Raw genomic sequence first — 19,032 nt, 5'->3', positions numbered from 1 at the left:
CTACCCACCCATCTATCTATCTATCTATCTATCTATCTGTCTATCTGTCTATCTATCCATCTATCTATCTATCAGTCAATCACTCTGGCCTTGGCAGCTTATCCACTGCTCCTTGTGCTCTCGATCTGGAAATGGGTTTTGTGGTCAGGGACCCTAAAATGTCTCCGCCCTGCTCCAGATGAAGAAGAGCACCTTCCTCCCCTGCTTCCAGAGACCCGTTACATTCAGCCAGGGGTGCTCTGCACTAAAGCCCCAGCCCTGCAGGGCTGAGCTCTGCCTCCAAGGCACCGGCTCCTCCAAGATTTCCCCAATGCAAGGAAGAGCAATGGGAGCTTGTCAGATGAGCGGAGCACACTTCTGTCTAGACTCCCTGTCAAGCCAAATACAATCTTAAAACAAATGACTGCAACAGACTAACACTCATGCCAGGATGTTAACAGGAGTACAGACAAGGGCAGGGAGGTATTTTGAGCTTTATCTATTTGCTTTCTTCGTGCGTTGCAAAGTGCACTTGCGGCTGTTTGTGTACATCTGATGGAGCAGGATCCTGCCCACCAGAACAACAAGCTCAGCACCACGTGCGTGCTGCCTCCTGTGGGGGTGGGAAAGCCATTACTCAGGCAACAGTGTTGTGCCTCTGATTGGGATGCTTTCATCACATCTGCCTGCGATCATCAATCATGATCTCTATTTCTTTGCAGGCTGAGAAGTAGGTGAGGTTGGAAGGACTCTTCTGGAGATACTGTTAGCAGAAGGAAGCAAGTAAGTAGTAGGATATGAATGTATTTCTAAGTATGTGGGAAGTGTAATGGTCTCTGATCAAAACCTCAGTGGTTTGTAGCTCTCTGATTTGATTTTTTTCATCTTAAATACTTCAAGGGACTTTCATGGCTGGAGAAACTTGTCCAGCGCTCAGGCATGCAGAAGCAGTCTGATGCAAAACCCCATTTTGGTTAGGTGGAAGACATGGATGGCAGGGAATTCATCCTTCCCAGTGTTTCTCCTAAGCTGTTGAGGACAGTGCCGGTGCAGTGGCTGTTCTTTGCAGCCTTTAGTCTTCGTGGTTTTGGCAACAACCAAGGGGACTTCATTACTGTGTGCTTAAAATTAAGGAAAGGTGTGTCTCTGTGGTGCAAAGGTGCAAGAGATGCCAAAGTAGCCCTGTGGGTGAGAAATAATGTGTTGACTTGAAAGCAGTTCTGTGTGAGTGCAGCTCAGGTGCCAACAGTGCAGATGCTGCCTGACTCCGAGCTGGCTGATGCAGCTCTGCAGAGCACTGAATTACGCTGAGTGGGCATGGCCACAGTGACAGCAGTAAAATGTTGGAGACCTGGGCAGCTGAGGGGCTGAGACAGGCTCCTCTCAGTCTGCTAGTGTGCCCTGAGGACAGAGAAACCGAGACCCAGAGTACAAGGAGAAATGCACAGAGCTATCCTGCCACATTGACAGCAGATGGCTTTGCTAACAGGGGACTGTGTCTGTCCTCAGAACTGCTTGGGTGGTAGGAGGTGGCCTTCAGGAGTCATGGTAATTTGCTAGGCTACAGAGGGACTCTCACCATTAATGGCCATCAGCCAACAGCACGGTCCTCGTTAAAGTTAAAACACTGGTGTATCTGGTTAGTTTCCAAAATTTGTCAAAATGCTGTCCAGAGATCCTGAAGTTTCCTAGAAAAGGAAACCCGTGAGCAAAACACTTTCATAAGGATGTAAGAATGGTTGTACTCAGCCTAACCAAACCCCACTGTGCTCCGATTTCTGTCTCCAACAGTGATCAGCAACAAAAGCTTTTGGTATAGGAACAAAGAAAGTGTATGGAGGTGTTTGCTCTGGTGTGTCCTTCCAGCTTTAGGCAGTATAGCGTAGGCATTTTTAGCCAATATTTACATCTTTCTTTTTAACAACATTTGATTATTTTTTTCTGACCATGGATACTATTGTCTTACACGTCATCCTGTGGTAGTGTGTTCCGCAGTTTAAATATGAGCAAAAGAATTTATCTTTGCTTAATTTTTCAATTTAAAGATTTAATTTGATGATCCCTTATTTTTCTGCTATGAGAACGGTGAATGATTGATTTCCAGTCACCTCCCTCTGACATGCTTGGTCACAGGATGTCCACCCTTGATTTTCCTGTGCAGCTACACTGATGTCTAAGTGTCACATCAGCAGCAGATCCAGCCACACTCAATTTACCTTGTGCAGGTAGCAGCAGCAGTGACAGTGGGGTGATGTGGATGTCGCCATGGGTTAGCAGCCCATGAACTTGTATAGCTCATACAACCATCTATTCCATCAGAGCTCCGCTATCATTGTTATCCTTGCTGGATACATCAAACCCAGCAGAGCTCTACATCCCGAGATTACGGTCTCTCTCCGTTAGACAGAACAGGACTCCAGTTCAAAAAGGTGCTATTTTGAGTGGGGGTGGCTGAGATGTGAATGTCTATTAGGATGACACAAAGGTATGCTGAAGGCCCAGCTGATGTTTGAAGACTCAGCCTGGATATTGACTGCCAGCAGCATCTCAACATGGGAACTGTATGCTTTGAAAACCCCTAATTTTCAGAAGTCCCTGACAACTCTGTGCTAACCTTTCTAAAATGAATCCAGACTGGAAATACTCCACAAGCACACAGCCTATTATTGCCACCACTATTTTCCCCCTGCATAGTACCAAGAAGAATTAAAGACACTGGTAGTTTTTTGCCCCAAGCAATCATATATAATATATGGTGCAGGACCGAATCCCTGCTTGCCTATGCTAGTTTTGTACAGTCAGAAACTCAGCTGAAGTCAACACTTAACTTTGCAGAGCAGAGCCAGCCTCCAAAAACCCACAGCAATCTGTGTGCTGCCACCCCCCAGAGCTAAATGCCTCCAGATAGTGAGGGCAACTCAGGGCTGAACCCGTCCTGTGTCTCAGCTGGAGGAGCCAGTCGTGAATCATCACGGCTTAATGAGCACTGAGCTGAGGATTATGCATTGATGCAGGAGGCTGCATCCAAATTCTCCACCAGAAACGAACTGATTGCTTTGATTTTATTTTCTTTTTTAAAAGATGCAAATGAAGGGAATACACCCTGGCACCGGAGTTCACAGAGGAATATTTGCATGTTGGGATTTTGGTTATATTTACATCTATTTGGGAGAACTTTTTTTTTTAAAAAAAAAAAAAAAAAAAAAAAAACTGAAAATGTACAATGGACTTACCTGCTGTTAACTTTTTTGTAATGGTAAAATACAGATTTCAATGAGGTCACTATCCATTAAAAATCCCATTTAAATTGTCACCTTCAATTAAATCATTTCATGTATTTGGAGGGCTAGCCAGTTCCAGTACAGTTTCTTTGAAGGGATTTTTTCCAAATATTAGACCATTAGACAAATGGTTTCATTTTATGCCAGCTGAGCTCATCTCTCAGAAGAAACACAAGAGTGCTTTTTGTTTCCTCTAATTGTGGGGCACAGGAAGGCACAGGGAATGACATGGCACTGCCGAGCAGGACATGGCAAGTAGTGTAGGTGCCTTGCAGAGGGTGTTGGAGGCCATCTCTAGTGAAGTAGCAACCCTTCCCTTTGGATAAGGGAGAGCAGAGAAGTTATAGATATCAAAGTGCCCATAGGATCTGTAGTCCATCTTTATTCTGTCTTGAAGTTATCCCTGCATCATCACCAGCAGTTTTGTCCCTTCCAGTTGCCAGGCTAGGTCTGATCCTATCAGCTGTAGGAATATTCCTTCATTGACTTCTCATATGCAGCTCAGATTCATTTATTATTTTCTCAATCCATTTTTGTCTTCAGTATTTCCCAAGCTCCTCTTGGCTGCAGGGGCTGAGTCGTTCATCCCCACTTCAGCAGACCAGCAGTGCAAACCGAGGGCCAGTGGCTCGGAAGGCTCACAAAAGGCAGAAAGCCTTGGATGTGAAGCATCTGCCCTCCATCACTGCAGCATCGAGGAGCAGGTGACATCCTCGCTGCTGAGGTGAAGCCAGACAAGACTCAGAAATCAAACTGACTTCCATTTTTTTGCTACAAGAAAGGAAAAACCTCTTTAGCCACATCAGTGAAATGAAGTCCAAGTGTTCTCTTTAATCCTCCTTAATCATGGTGTTGCTGATTAACATCTGAATAGAGCTTCTAATTAGAAAGAAGAGACACATGCAGCCTCACCCTGCTGAGGAGGTGAATTCTCGCTCCTACCACTCATTCCTGCATATGCTGCGCTGATTAGGGCTTGAATGGGACAATGATTAAAGAGGCCACTGCCACTTTGCAACCTCTCAATAGCATAGCTACATTCAAGGATTTATTTTCAACTAAGACTTGAATAAATGTTTTGCAAATGTGAGCCACTCCTGCCAAATGGAAAGAGCTTTTAAACACTTCTGAAGCACTATTCCATCTTGTTCCTTGCTTTATCACACTGATCTCTGCCTGTGTAGAACATGCCCTGTTCAACCATAATGTGTTTCAATTAGGATCGTGGTTTAAGCATATGTATTTCATTTGTTATCTACTTCATTATTCAAAAAGCAGCTGAAGCCTGGTGAAAACCTGAAAAGTGCTTTATTGAAAAATCACTTCTGCCTTCTTGGGCAGGAGTGTTTTGCTTAAGTTCTTCCATCCGTTATATAATTTATTACACTTATTAATTTGCGGTAGGCCTAACCAAAGTCAGGGCTCTGTTGTGCGAGGGACTATCTATTTTCAAAGGAGACCATAGCCCTAATCTCCAAAGAGTTTTTGAACTCTGAGTCAATTGTGTCAATCCACTTAGACTGCTTTTCTATGGCTGGGGAACAAAATGATCTTGATTGACCTAAGCCTTGTTGGAAATGGGCATGCAGCCTCGTATTCATGGGATGTCCCAGTTACTGAGTGCTGGCAGATGAATTCCTCCTGCAATTGCTCAAGGAATTGCAGCCTCCGGCTTTTTGATGCCTGTTTGCCAAAGCTGCTCTCATTTCAGCCTCTTCTGCACAGGTCTGTGCCTGGCAGCCTGTGGCTTTGAAGGGTGGCAGAGCCTGCTTGGGTGCAACTGAGCTTCAGGTCCATGTTGCCATCTGCTGGCCCCTCTGAGGAGGAGGCAACATCTTAAAACCTCTGCAGCCACCTTTGTGTGAGCCCATTTTTCATGGACCTTTCTCTCCCAGAGATGCTGACTTAGGACATTCCTGCAGCACAGGGCGTTTTGTGTTTATTTCTTCTGCAGGTATCACATCAGCTAAGGAGAGATGGAAAGGTGTTTGGTGGCCTGTGGAACAGATGCTATGTGGTCCCTTGTGCACTAAATCCCCTTCATTGTCCTCATTTTCCCTGAATAGAATCACAAAATCATTCCTCTCTCAGAACTAACGACGCTTTGTCAAATGGGACCTTGACAATATTTTTCATCCCAGTATCAAAAATTAGTCCTGGCGATACGAGTGGGCCCATTATGAGGAGGCCCGAGCTCTCGTCGCTTGAAGTAATTATCAGACTGAGAGGAACAGAAGCAGAAGCGGGTGAAAAAGCAGGGGCAAAGCTTGCAATGTGACATCAGTAGGTTTGATTCAACTCTGGTGGAGAAGTAGAGAAATTTTACATAGAGCTATCGAAAGAAATAATCTCCCAGAGACCCTTCCCTTCAAAAGTGCCTTTTCTGTAGTACTAGGTCTCATGCACCTAAATAGGCCAAAAGCCAATTAGCCAGCTTTTTTTTTTTTTATATAAGCCCATGGCAAAAGCAACTTTCTAATAGGCATTGTGTGATTGAATTGTGACCGGCAGGGCTTGAGAATGGAGATCCAGCTTTCTCTGGGTTGGAAATGCTGCCTGTGCTCACTTTCCTGTGAAAGCTCAGGGAAAGCTTGCCCAGCACTCCATCCTGCCCTCTCCCCCTCACAGGAGGATGCCTGGGGTTGATGTCCCTCCAGGTGTGTCTGAGGGGTCACCAGCCTCCGAATTTGCTCTGAAAAACTCACCTGCACTGCACACCCAGAGCCTCTGCCTTGGCTCTGCAGCGAGGGCTGGTGCTGAAGGTGCCAGCACAGCTGGGTGACAGGAGAGACCTCATCAGTAAATAGCAGTGGTTTGCCTCTTTGGCATTTATTTTGTCTGACATCTGAGCAGATTTACTGAGTGCTGCTATACCTCTGAAAGCACGAGAATGAAAGCTTTCTGACAGCCTGTATCACCCAGATCAAGCTAAATTCAGAGCCACAAGCCTATACATCTACAAAAACCTCTGAGAAAATGTCTTAAGCTAACTCGGAGGTGACCTTTATCACAGAGGGACTCCTCTGCTGCAGCAGGCATTGGGACCCGCTAGCCCCACTGCTGGGCTCATTAGAGAGGGAGACGGTGCTGCCTCGGCCTGGTCCATCACTGGGTGCCACAGGACCTCCAGCTGGTCACAAATCTCCCCAGCTGTCAGAGTAAAATGAAAAATCACTCAATTGACTTGATGCTTAACTCCCAGCAGCAGCAGCAAGGGAGGAGAGAGGAGAAAGGCAGGTGAGGAAGGGCAGGTTTTGCATCGTTCTTTCCAAAAGGGCCTTTCAACAAAGCAAAATGAAGTGACATTTACCCACGTTTGGAGCCTATCTCCAGAAGCTTGAGTTCATACAGTGCAGTCATGATCTTCATACAAGTGCGAAGACACCTCTGCCATTTAGCAGCTGTTTCCTGGATTTTAAACTACCTTGTTCCTATGGACTTGACAAGCTCTTGCACAGGTGCAGGAAAAAAAGAAAAAAGAAAAAAAAAAAACATGCAAAGAGGCCTCTCTCTTCAGCTTGTTTGACTCCTGGGCTTTTCCCATCCTGCTACAGTGGATTTGCACCTGGGCCTTGAGATCTGCCCTGGTGTCATTCCTGCTCAGTGGGCAAATCAAGCAAGGAGTTGAGAGACCACCACGTGCTGGAAGCACACTAAGCTCTTCAAGATCTGCTCTTGGAAAGCTGGCATACCCCAGCACCCTGCCTGCCCAAATCAGTCCTAATGGCCTGCTGCAGGCTGCCAACTCCCCACCGCAATGTCCTGTGCCAAGGCAAAAGCCTGGCGAGTCCCATGCTCAGTCACCTCTCTTCATACATGCAGCTTTGAGCATCCTGGTGGTCATGAGTGACATCCAAACCTCCTGGTGGCATCTTCCCTGTTTCTTTAACATCTGAACTTCCCAGTTCTGGGACTGCAACCCTGCAACCTGTCAGGGCTCTTCTTGTACCTCCTGCTGCTGCAAAGCCAGAAGAGACAGGCAGGAATGACCCCAGAGCCAAGGCAACACAGGGAGAGCTGCAGCTCACTCTGTTCAGCTGCTCCAGCTCCAGAAAACAGCAGCTAGAACTCAGCTGGAAGGTCTGTGCTTTATCTACTCTATGCCAAAGGGTGTTTGCAGTGACAAACTTGCTCTCTTGAGGGAGGAATGTGTTTCCAGCCCATGTTAACAGGGAACCAAATTACTGCCCGCTGACACTGGGGAGGAGGTATGAAATAAATTGGTCAGGGGCACCATTACTTTTAAAAGTCAAAAATAATGTGATGTATAATGTAAAGGACGAAGTTGAGCATTGAAGGCTAGTGACTCATACACAATATAAATTCAAGTGTCGTAACAGAGCAATAGTGGAGCAAATTGCTGCAAAACGCAGGGCCTGATACGTAGCAGCAGGATATTGAAGATGAAGCTTGCGTGGTGATATTAACAGGTTTTGAAACCTGCTGCCATAGCTTGTTTTTGATCACTGTGGATTTATTTGGGTTCGTTAGAGTATCAGGCTTTCTGTGGAGGTGAAGAGTGTATTCAGCTTACACTCCTTGTGCAGCTAAACCCGTCATAACCTAATAAATTAATAACTATATAATACTATATAAATTACCATAATAAATAGTAAAAACACAGTTTAATTGCATGAAAATCCAAGCATATTATGAACAGAGCAACCCTCCCAGGAGCAGACGCAGCCAGAGGAAGGATGAGGGAGGACCTGCAAGAAACCAGTGTCAAAATAGTTGTTCTGCTCTTATTTCGGTGAGCTCCTTAGGTACGTGTGTCACTGACAGCTTGGTGAGTCACTCAGTGCAAGACATTAAAAACACAACAGAATGCCTTAAAATGTGTGGAACAGAATTACATGGACGCCAGAGAGGGAGCAAATGAGGGTACCTAGGTACCAGGGAGCATTTTTGGTTAAATCCAAGTGCAGCTGGTCAGAAATCCCTGAGTAAGGGCTTTTCTCTGGTCTCCCAGCCCTAGGGAGGCTCAGATGCATGGACAGTGAGTGGAGAAGGAGATGAGAGCTGATGCCTCCAAGTCCTGGCCTTGGAAACTGGAGTTCCCAGGCTTTGGCATTTCTGTATGGTCTATTACAAAGAGAAAAGTGATTAGAGAAACCCCAGCAGGTCCTGCCTGTCATTACAGCTGGATCTAATAGCAGGAGAAGATGAAATTTAGCTTACAGGACTGACTGCGGATGATCCTATTGCCCATGGGACCAGATATTTCTCTGGCACATCGGCTGATTTTTGCACAAGGGAGCAGTAAAGGCTCTGGTTTTGGTCTCGCTGCAGCCTGCCCGGCAGCTCGGGGTAGAGGCAGGAGGTGACATTTTTATTCCCATACTCCATGCCACTTTACCAGGCACGCTTTCAGACCTAATTAAGCTTAGCGTTATCATTGTTTTTATCACATTAAGATCCCACTTGGCTCTCAGCAGCACAGACCACAAAGTCAACACTGCATCTTTAAACAGAAACAACAGATTTTGGTTCAATTAAAAATTCATTAGAATGTAAATTAGTTTGTAGGATTTTTTTTTCCCTTCTAATGCCTATTCAGTGTGGCACTGTAATGGTGCAAAGCTTAAGAGGAGGTTAACTCACAGCACAAAGATAAACTGTTCTCTATAAACTCACTGCTTAGGGAATCTTGGGAAATAATTTAACCCTTTTCCCTCATCCACCGCAGGATCTCTATCTGATCCCACCAGGCTCAACCGTTTGTCATGATCTGAACACTGCTTTTATAAGTCTAAACTGAACAATTGACCTTATCGTGCAACTTTGCTTTCCCTTCTCCTTTGAAATTCTCCTGGAGCACTCAGGGACTTCTCTTTCCCAGCAAGGCCTGTCATGAAAGCCAATTGTTTCCTACCAGACCCTGTTACATGCCAGAATAAATTTACTGCTTGTTTCCCTTCTAGTGGTTGCAAGAGATATGGTGGGTTGACCACAGGCTTATGAAACCGTGTGTTGCTTCTAAGGTGCTATGAAGCCACGTGTGAGCTTTACTATTATTTTCCTTATCACTGTAAACTCAGTCACTCTTGCAAGTTCATTAGGTGTCATTAATTGCTAACAACACATTCAGAATGTATGGTAAACGCAATTTAATTGAGAACTAATTAACTTGTTATAGTTATCTCATTACATGCCAATTAAACTTTTTAACATTCCTTTTCAGTAGATAAAGGAACAGTTAAAATCCCAGGGACCTAATTGAGGGCTGGTGTAAGGGGGTCAGCTTTGCTGCCTTGGTCTCTAATGCATTTGCTGACAACAGTTTTGCTTTGCAACCTGCTTTTTCATAAGATTAAGGGAAATCAAGGGAGTTTGGGTTAATTTACTGCACCTCTGAAGAGGCTGGGAACTCAATGAAAATACCTCTGACAAGGGTTTTATATTCTAGGAGAGAAACTGAAGGGCCAGGGCCAGGAATTTCTGCTCTGCAGCTGAACCAGCCTACAGGTTTCGTTCAGTAAACCAACCTCCAGATTTTCCCACATCCCCAGATTTTGGGGGTGAGATATTTACATACTACATCTGCTCTGGGGTCTGTGCAAAGGCATCACTCAATAACAGGCCCTGGATCAGCATCGTTGTGCTACATAATTCCTGGGGACTCCATGCAGCCGAGCTCCAGCTGATTGCACACCCGAGAGTTCAAGGCAGCATGATTGCCTGTGCCTGCCCCCCACCAGCTCTGTGATCAAATCACATTTGCCTAGTTTATGTTTCTCCCCTTTCTCTGCATGAAAGTGTCAAGCAAACAAAGGAGAGAGAAGTAATGGAGGGGAAAAAAAAAAAAAAAAGCAAAACCACACGAGTTCAAAGTGCTTGCAAAGACACAAAATAGGCAGTTGGAAAAAATTGGGAACAATATTGCCTTTAATCTCCAAGATAACCAGGTGCAGTCATCTTAGATGTTACTACTAACATCTGTGGCTTTAAAAAAAAAATAAAAACAAAAATTCAACCTGTGGCTGAGCCATTAAGTTCAGTGTCACTGCAATGTTGGCTTTTAAAAATAAATAAATAAATAAATAAAACACAAAACAAAATCTTTGAAAGCAAGTAGAATCCAGGAGGGGCTTATTAAAGTGTGAGAAGCCCATTTCAGTGCTATTGAAGTGAAGGACAAAGTGCAGGCACTGATGATTAATTTCTGTTTTAGCTGCTCACTTCAATAATTGCATGAGAAACTTGGAGAGCACGGTGAGAGACTGGTGGGCAGGTTTGGGGGCCAGCTAGGCAGGGCTTTAACCCAAGCAGCTTCCCCGCATAAAGGAGTCACTGCTAAGCAGGAGAAGAAATAAGTCTATGAGCGCTGCTCCTGTTTCCCAGGTATCTCAGTGCAACACCATGGAAGCCATCTGATGTGAATAAAACCCGTTTCGGAGTCAAGCAGAGTTAGTATGGGCCAGCATCCTCGGTCCCTGGGCAAAGCCATCCCCCAGTCCAGGGGCTATAGCAGGTTCAGGTGTTGATCTATCTCCAGTGAGAGCAAACTGTGCTCTCTTGGAGAGGATATAAGAAAAAGTGCTGGGAAAAAAAGTGAAATGAAGCTAGGCCAGGGAGGCAAAGCAAGCTGTTTGTGTCCTTCAAAGTAAAGCCGAGGAGTGCCTGTGAAGATGAACCTTCTCTTAAAGCGTGGGGAAGAAGTGTTAATACAACACCCATCTCACGCAGCTCTTCCTACAAGAGCTATAATGCAACAAAAGAGGCTGAAGAGGCTGTTCTCACAGAATTTTCTACCCAACTTTGTGAAGGCAAAACTTGTCTGGAGGCCTTTTGTCTTCTCGGTTTGTTGAATCCAAACAATTACGTGCATCTCCCAGAACCATTGTGGTTGGTATTGGCAGCACTCCTCGAGTGGAAGGGGTGGGTGTGATGTAGTGTTGTGGGGGTCACGAGGGCACACCAGAAGCCTCAAGAACTCTTCAGCATTTCTATCCGGGATGTGCTAAGATGGCAATACTTGCATGGTGAATGTATTTTTACTGTGTCTTTTTATGATGTTTTCATTATGTGCTTTTATTATGTGGTTATAAGCTGCTAGAATGGAAACTGGAGCGATAAAGCTTGATTGATCATTATATTCCCATCTATAAAAGGCAGATTTTTTTCCCCACCACGAACAACAGACAAGTCTGATCAGGATGCAAGTCTGAGCATTAAGTCCATTAACTTCAGCTCCTCAGGCCAGGTCAGGGCTGATGTTCCTGAGCCTTCCTCCAGTCATCAGACCCAGCTGGAGAGGCAGCTGGGAGAGCTGGTGCCCCAAGTCACCCACGTGTCCCCAGGAGCCTCAGCCTTGTGGGTTCTGCCACTTCTGAAATCCCAAAAGCTGAAGCAGAGGCTGAATTTGGAAACAAAACGGGTTGATCTTGGCTTTTGTTTCACATCTTGTTTCTGATGTGCTCCAGTTTAGACAGCAGAGGCAAGAACCCTGATGTGAGGCCATGGGTTCAGTGAGGGCTCGGTGCTTTGCAAGGTGCCCAGGCTGAGCTGTGCTACCAGACACCCCTTGTTCCCCAAGGGGTGCTCTCCCCAAGGCATGGTACAGCCTTGGGTCGTGCTGCTGCTGGTCCCACTGCTCACTGCACCCTCCTGGGCTCAGCCCAGCCTGCAGCAAGGGGGGGGAATTTGGGTGATGTCCACTGAGGTGGCTCCAGCAAAGTGCTGTGGTCTGCCAGGAGCTGGAGGTGCACAGCACCTCACAGAATGAGGCTTTTCGGTGCGTTTGGCTCCTCTTTGTGCACTTCCCTTATATGCAACCCCATACTACATAAATGTTCCCATCTGCCAATGGGGGTATTCATCAGGCCGATGGATGTCGCTGCTGGTTTCAGCTGACATAGATTATGTCCTTTTTTGAGCTGTATCTGAGGCCTGTTCTCTGCAATGCTTCTTTCATTGTTCACCTACCATGGAGACAGCAGCTCGCGGCGAGATTTATCTCCCAGAGATCTCGGTGCGAAAAGAGGCTGTTCTCTCTCAGCCCTGCGGTGGCTATCAGCATCCAAAGATCCCTGCGGAGCTCCATGGATGGCCTGGATGGACCAGAAGGAAAGCATGGTGAGCTAGGCGAGGAAATACCCTGGCTTTCAAGGCAGCAAAAAAGGCAAATCTTGGCAGAGACAATAATTCATTTATAGAAGGAAGCAAGGGAAATCTTTCTTGCTCCTCCAAATAACAGTCTCTGATTCCCCGACTCTAATCATTCTATAACCTCACAAGGATCAGAATCGTTTTCGCATCCTCTGTAGATTTCATGTCTCATGTTTTTGCTTGCTAAATATACATAAGCATGCCACTTACAGCAGCGTGCAGGCTCGTGATCGTTGCATGGCTTCCTCCCCTCTAGGAATGCCATAAATAAATCACTGGGTCAGGAAGTCTGCTACATGCCTGTGGTGTCTCTCCCTCACACTGGCTCTTTCTCTCTCTCTCCCTCTACATTAGTACAGAGCACATAAACCCGCCAGGAGCTTTGCCTGTTATCTCCCCTCCTGATGATACCTCACTGTGCTAGGTGCGAGCCAGCAGCAGATCAGTCACCAATATTCCTCACCACAGAGGACACTGGTGATCTAAGATCAGACCAAAAATTGCATTTAGGGACAAGTTGCACTAAAGTTTTTTCCTTCCCGAGGAACACGCTTGTATTGGCTTTGCAAAAATGGGGGTTTCCAAGAACGTGGTAATGCATAGCCAAAGTCATGGATTAAAAACTTCACTTTAGGATCCAGAAAGGGAGTATGATTGGTGATGGCAGTGTTTGCAATGCACAAAGAGCTTTTCAGATCAAATGTAAATGATTTTTTCTTTGGTTGTGGTCACCAAAAGGCAAGTTCTTAGGTGAGTCCTGGTGAAGAACTTCAGTTCTTGCTCCCACAGGGGGAGCTAACTGGGGGCTGTGCTCTTGTTGCAGCTTGTGGCTAGGGATCTTCAGGGGAAACCCCTCTGCCCTGCTTTGCTCTTTGAAAAGTGCCCTTATTCTGAAGCCTGGGCAATTCGCTCAGCAGCTCTTCACACCACAAAGCACATGAAGGATGAGAAATATTAGTACAAAAGAGGAGAAAAAAGCATTCATTATTGATGGGGGAAGTGAAATGACAATCCCTGTAGACAGAAATCAAGTGCCTTTCTAGACCTGAAATGGGTTTCACATTAACAGCCTTTTGCACAGCAGTTTTTAGTGGTGGCAAGAAGTAGAGAGAAGAAAAAGTTCATTCTTCATGTTATCCCTAAAGATTTTGTCATTTTTGCTAAATGGAACATATTGTTAAATCCCATGTGTTCCTTGCAGAGAAGTTCTCATTTGCAAAGGGCCATGTGTGTATGCAGGTTTTTTTTTTCCTCCGTCTTCTTTTTTTGGGGCGTTTTAATTGCTGTTGTAATCTGCATGTTTTGCATCAACATTTTCGATCAAAATTTTCCCAAGGACCGCAAGAAGGTCGGGGAAAAGCAAGATAACCTTTTGTACTTTCTCTCAGGTGTGCTGATCACCAGGGTGATGAACTTTTGAGAGGTTAGCACCGTTGTTGTCTTTATTTGGACGGCCACAAAAGAAGGTCATAAAGACTTCCTCATCCTTCTTTATCTATTCTCACATCATCTTCTCCAGCCTTCGTTTTCACTCTGGCTTCTCACAGGTGGGAACAGAGTCTGTTATCTCAAATTAATCTTACAAGACCACCCCCACAGATCTGCACTGTGCCCGTGCACAGCTTATTTCTTCATCTCGTGTGTAGAATTGTTTATCCAAACTAGGTAGATTTACCTCTGCGGCACAGTTGTGGAAAGTAATTGGGTTTCTGTCAAGTACAGGACAAGATTAATCAAACCTGCCAACACGAAGCAGGCCAAAACTAGATTCAGATTTGACCTGTGCTTTAAGGGCCAGGAAATTCAGACAGAAGTACAGTGATGAAGGTGTTCTGCAGAGGGAGACCTGAAAGCAATGCCACTTCTTAGCAGCTTTGAACTGAGATAAAAAGATAAAATTCAAAACCAGATTGGGGCTGAATTTGGCATCCGAAGACTCTATCTGTTTATCAGACACTTAAAATCTACCGTCGTAAGTGAGAAATACTTATCAATTCGGAATTATCTCAAGGGAATATTTTGTTGAATTCAAATCACTGCCAGTCGTATGCAAGAGTTGTGAATGCTTCATATTTAACTGAGCACGTGTGCAAACTCTGAATCATTTAAAATATGGCCTCACTGGGTTCATTTCTTCTCTACGGGGTGGGAAGAACATGGGCGAAGTGTGGAGGGCAGGGGTGGAGTGGTAGCTCATGCCTTTTCTGTTTCGGGGCTGTCAGCAAGGGGCTGCTTTGTTTCTCTGGTGGCCCTGCAAGACAAATGCTGCAAATGCAAATTCGCAGGCAGGGCTGGGACAGCTGGCATCAGCCCGGCGTGCCGGCGCTGGGATTGAACTTTGTGCCTTCGCTCCTTCTGGCTGTAGGTTTTCGCACAGATTGATGGAAACGCAGCGATAATCAACGATCTCCAGAGCTGAAGCATCTTCCGGCTCTTTCTTTTCCTGCCTTCTTTTGGGCACCGCGGTGACCCTCAGAGTATCAAAGATGAGCAAATCATGCTCAGGTTTGTGACATCCCCCCAAAAATAGTGTTCCCCCCCATCCTTTATGTGCACACGTGCACGCACAGCACTGCCACCCAGCGGTTCGCTAACCGCAGACAAAGGGGCGATGCAAACGGGTTGTTTTTTCACCAAACGCCACAAAGAGGGTACAAAAAACTTCACCCAGGCACGTACTGAGCTCTGCCCTCCCAAACTGGAGGTGCCAGGCTGCAAAAGAGGAGCAGAGTGCCAGCTGGACGGCTGCATTTGGAAGTATCAATACCTGAGCATCAGGTTCAGATAAGAGGCAATTTGCAATTGTCACACATTTTCTACCTTTTCCATATTTTTTGTGCATGGTTAATGTGAGGGGGAGGACAGCAGACCTTATCTCTCACAGCTAGTGGTGGCAAAACTGAAAAATTGTTTTCATTACCAGGTGGAAGGCTTTTCACATGCAAATTGTCAATATCATTGTGATGTGGCATTTTTATTAATCCAAACCAGCTTATCTGACCAAAAAGAAAGAAAGATCATTCTGTTTCATATCAAACATTTTGTTCTGACAATGGTAAGTTGTATTTAATGAAATGTTGCGTGGACGATCACACCTTTTTGTGATTTACTGCAGGAGAGGAAGAAATGGAACGGACTAATGGGTGAGGTTGGGTTTCTTTGTTGGTGGTGTTTGTTTGGGGTTTTTTGTTTGGATGGCTTTTTTTTTTTTTCCTTTGCTATTTTTTGGACAGTTCTCCTAAATGCCAGTCAAATGATGCCAGCTTATGAAAGCTTTTTAACTTCTCTCCTTCTACATCAAAGAAGCTGATCTGCTTTTACAGATATGCATATTTTTGTCTCTCTATTGTGTGCACTTCCCCTTCAGACACTGGGAAAATAAGGTCACGTTCCCTATTGAGTCCATCCTTTTCTATTGATTTAACTTTCTTAAAATCCTAATAGAGCTTGAAATTAATACCGTTTAATTTTCTTCGCCCTTTCTTGTGAACCACCAAAGCTTTTTTTGTTGCTGCTACACCACTTTGGTAATAAAGACTGTGACAGGCTTGGATTCCTCCTTCTGATGGCAAAAATCCCTGAGAAGAGAAAATCAATGAGGGTTTTAGCTCCATCCAAGGAAAATAAGGGCTTTTCCTTTCAGCCTATGAGATGAGGAGTGGGGATGCCTTTTGAGGCAATTCAGCAGGGAGCAGACCACAAAGTCTCAGACCCTTCTGATGTGGCTAAATTCACCAACATTAGGCCATCTCCCAAGGTCTCAGCAAGGGCTGTCTCAGTGTTATGCCTTATAAGTGAACCATATTCACATCCCCATGCCTAGGACACATTAATTTCTCCAGCATCTGGGAGTCCTTTAATAAGACTCCTTGTTCCTGCAGGAGGGCAGTGAATGTACTTTAGTATTGGACCTGGCTGCTTTGGGATCTGGCTGGAAAAGATTTACCTAAGGGCAAATAAAGCCTGCAAGCTGCTTGGTTATTACCAGTGTTTCTCCATCAACATGCAAAGGGGCTGTGGACTTTTTGTGTTGGAGTGGTACCCCCAATCCCTTGCCATGGGCTATGCAGCAAGAAGGTGGAGCGCATTGAACCTACAGCATCAGCATCATTCCCTCATGCTGATGACCCTATTGGGGATGAAAAGACACCGCACCCCTTGACAGCTGCCTGCCCATCACCAGAGGAACCACGGTTTCATTGGAGAAAGTACCTGGAGGCTGTCTCCTTGCCAGTAATGGGGCAATGAAACGTCACAACCCTGGTTAGTCCAGGCTCCCATCCATCATGCCTGTTTATCCCGTCAGAGCACTGTTTAGCTGTATAAAATGGGCTGTAAACTTTGTTCACTTTGGCTGACAGCTATGATAAAGGCTATGTGCATTTTACAGCCTCACGAATGGGAAGGAGGAAGGTCCCCCGAGACCTCCCGCTGCTCCAGGTCCCATCATCTGTCATGGCACGGGAACGAGCCAGTGGTGTCGTCTTCTCCAGCCCCCCTTCTCTTGGTCAGGTGCCGCTACCTTTCCTGGTGACGGATTAAAAACAAGTTAAATATGTATTATTTTTGCACTCTCTGCATATCCGTGCCTTTCATATCCACATCTTAAATTCATCACCTCTCTGTCAGTTGTTTGTAAATGTCCCTGGGTGTTTAACTCTTATTCCCTGAATCCTCTGAGCTATTGTTGGTGAATATGGCTATTACATATTCCTGGTATTTCTGAAAGGTCAAAAGAAAATGTAAAAGTGCCATTTCTTTTCTTTTCTCCCTTCAAAGCTGCAAAATGCAATATTGTTCTGGTGCAGTTACTCTTGCTGTTATGCAAAGATATTTTTTTTTCAATACACCTTTTTGTATTTACTGCAAGTGTTCAGGATACAGAATTATTTCCTCAAATTATTAAAAACTAGAAGATATAATAGCCTTTTATTCTGTTTCAGAACATATTACTCTACCACAACAGTCTATTTTCGACAGTTTACTCTCATCTTCCTGCAACCCATCTTACAAATGAGACATAAAATTGAGGCTCCGGATGCTTATGGACCCAATTCTGCAGCATTTATGCACCTGTTTAAGTTGAATCATGTGAGGATTTGCAGTGGATTGAATGTGGGGAATGACTAATACTTGAGGAACTATGGCAATTGCTCCAAAGCAGTTTGCAGTTCTTCAGGATAAAGAGCAATGCATAAAGCTAGGATGCATTATCTCCTCCTCTGCCAACTCTGTCTGGAATGCTCTAAAGGATGGACTCAGAGCAAAAGCAGAATAAAATGTACTCGCCTGCAGCCCATACCTGATACACTCATTTCTTGCTATCCCTACCGTAAGGCTCCTGGTTGAGCAGAAGTTGGCCGTCAGCAATGCAACTAAATGCACCAAAATCACCAGGTTTTCACCATGGAGTTGCACTTGATGTTACAAAGCCTCGTTAATTGATTACAACATGATTCAGCAAGCTGCACTCTTCCTGACTCTTCTCCATAGCTTGCTGCCTCTCCATTCAAAACCCGGCTGCGCTCCAAGGGTCTTGTCCCTGTGTTTGAAGCCCGAGCAGCTGAAGAATGACCTTTCTCTCTGACCTACATCTTTCATAGGAATAAAGCAACAGATGACACCAAGTAGAGGATTCACAGAGCTCTTTGTGCAAGCCCCTACAGCGGAGCTCCCCAGTGAAGGGCATCAAGCTTAATTCTCAGCAAACCTTGCAAGGAGGCTTTTTCATTCCACTTAATAGCAGCATTTCCACCGACTTATGCAGGAGCAGAGTCAAATCCCAGCGTGTCTTTTAACACCAGCCACTCCTCGGCAGAAGGAGCATCTCAGCAAATTGGACATCCCTGCCTCCTGTGAGGGGTTTCTTCCAGGCAAACCCACTCCCAGAATGATCCCCCACTTTCTGCTCAGCCTCCGTCGGGCTTTCTGTTCCTGCATGTCGCCACCGTGATTGGCAACCGAAGCAGAAAGATCAGACAAAGGAAGGCTGAGGCACCACCTGGGACGGAGCTGAAAGAGATGCAGGAGCAGATATCTCCATCTGCCTCCTCGAGGCTTTGTGGGGCTGGGATGCCAGCTGCGGTGTGGTGCTCACAGATCCCAGGGGACTGCTGCTCTGCCCCGCTGCATCTCGGGAAGCCCTGATGGCAGCACCAGCACCACCAAGGTCACCTTCCTCATCCTCAGGCAGGTCACACTGCTACGACACTCCAGAGTACGGTGAGATAGAGGAGTCCAGAAAGGAGAAAACAGAAGGAAAATGAGTGTTTTCTCAGATGTATGCAGAAGGTAAATTATGGGGGTACTTACAGTACCTAAAATCACTTTCTCTCCAGGGGCCTGAATATGCTCTGTTAGAAAATCTGCATATGAGCCTGTAAGTTTGCCATCTATGCTACAGTGTAATTGTACCAGACTCACCTATGTTGTATTTTTTACCTATAAATGTGACGGCGATATGCTTGTCTCCCCTTCCTACAAGAGTTTCACCAATACCCAGGAAAGCAAACCTCCCACAATGGGCTCTTTCTCCCATTTAATCCAGATAAAGAGGAAAGTCCTCCACGGAGGGCGTGCACACAAAACCCACGTTAGGCACCCAGGAGTATAGGGACATGCTCTGCCCCACTGCAAAGCACCTCGGCACCCCTGCGAGGAA

The 19,032-nt window shown here is 45.5% G+C and overlaps 1 long non-coding RNA gene across 4 annotated transcripts in view; it reads left to right on the top strand.

Moving 5' to 3' along the window:
* Positions 1–18,832, top strand: part of LOC311442874 — a 38,578-nt gene extending 19,746 nt beyond the window's left edge. The window contains exons 2-7 of one of the 4 annotated variants that reach the window (XR_014696928.1): positions 702–762; positions 13,760–13,794; positions 13,891–13,918; positions 14,737–14,876; positions 15,487–15,514; positions 15,871–18,832. This is a non-coding gene — a long non-coding RNA (uncharacterized lncRNA). Of the gene's footprint in view, positions 1–701; positions 763–13,759; positions 13,838–13,890; positions 13,919–14,736; positions 14,877–15,486; positions 15,515–15,870 lie in introns of all 4 variants that reach the window. The other 3 variants (XR_014696927.1, XR_014696929.1, XR_014696926.1) reach the window with 3 other exon arrangements.
* The last annotated feature ends 200 nt before the right edge of the window (positions 18,833–19,032 follow it).

This window comes from Aythya ferina, assembly GCF_964211825.1.
Source record: "Aythya ferina genome assembly, chromosome: 11".
Lineage (NCBI taxonomy): Eukaryota > Metazoa > Chordata > Aves > Anseriformes > Anatidae > Aythya > Aythya ferina.
The sequence above is the reverse complement of the archived record's forward strand: the minus strand, read 5'-3'. Positions and strand labels throughout refer to the sequence as shown.